A 975-nucleotide genomic window follows, 5' to 3' on the forward strand; every position below is an offset into this window, starting at 1 on the left:
TTGATAAAGTAACTTGTAATTGTTGTTAAGTAAAACACTCGTCAGATAGGTGTAATTCTATCTAATTACTTTTTCGTAGTACTTAAAAGTACTTTTCACAAGCGCCCTGTCCAAAGGCGACACCTGGCGGCTTAAGCGTTAAGTGAGTGTTGGGACTAAAAAGTAGATCTTGCGACTACTAGATAGCAGCAGTAACGCTGCTGCCATCTGTGGCCTCAATTGCAAAATAGCAGTGTATTACGAAACCTACCGGACAGCAGTGGAAGCTCAGCACGCTTATAAATATATTATTGGTCCGTAGTTCAACGAGACCGTGTGGCCTAATGGATAAGGCGTCGGACTTCGGATCCGAAGATTGCAGGTTCGAGTCCTGTCACGGTCGACGATTACTTTTTTTGTTACTACAATATTACAGAAGTACGAAAGTTCCACAAATTTATAATGCATGCGTGTGAGAAATCAAACAGTGTCTTAGTTGTTTGCCAACAGAGTTAGTGTCGTTTAATACATTATTGATTTCCTTTTGTGTCAAAATTACCGTCTAATCGGGCAGAGGACGACATGCAAATGTCAGACGGCCGGCGTTTAAAGTGTTCATATTGACCTTTCAGCCGAAATGTTAGGAGGGAACAAGGGTGGTTTGGCATTTCACTATATGATGGATAGACTGCAGCTTACATTATACAAGAATATCTCGGATACGAACGTGATTCATCTGCACTTCCTACTAACAGTAACCTCGTTTTAATATACAGGCCAACAAAGTGGAATCATGTACTTGTGGATTTTAAATAACGATACTAACTTATGTGCCGCCTCTGTGGTGTAGTGGTTAGCGTGATTAGCTGCCACCCCCGGAGGTCCGGGTTCGATTCCCGGCTCTGCCACGAAATTTGAAAAGTGGTACGAGGGCTGGAACGGGGTCCACTCAGCCTCGGGAGGTCACCTGAGTAGAGGCGGGTTCGATTCCCACCT

General features: G+C 43.8%; 1 non-coding gene across 1 annotated transcript; it reads left to right on the forward strand.

Annotated features, from left to right (window-relative positions):
- The first annotated feature begins 309 nt into the window (after positions 1-309).
- Positions 310-382, forward strand: TRNAR-UCG (transfer RNA arginine (anticodon UCG)). The gene has a single exon. It is a non-coding gene; the product is annotated as a tRNA-Arg (tRNA).
- Positions 383-975: the final 593 nt, after the last annotated feature.

This window comes from Anabrus simplex, chromosome X (genome assembly GCF_040414725.1).
Source record: "Anabrus simplex isolate iqAnaSimp1 chromosome X, ASM4041472v1, whole genome shotgun sequence".
Taxonomy (NCBI): Eukaryota; Metazoa; Arthropoda; class Insecta; order Orthoptera; family Tettigoniidae; genus Anabrus; species Anabrus simplex.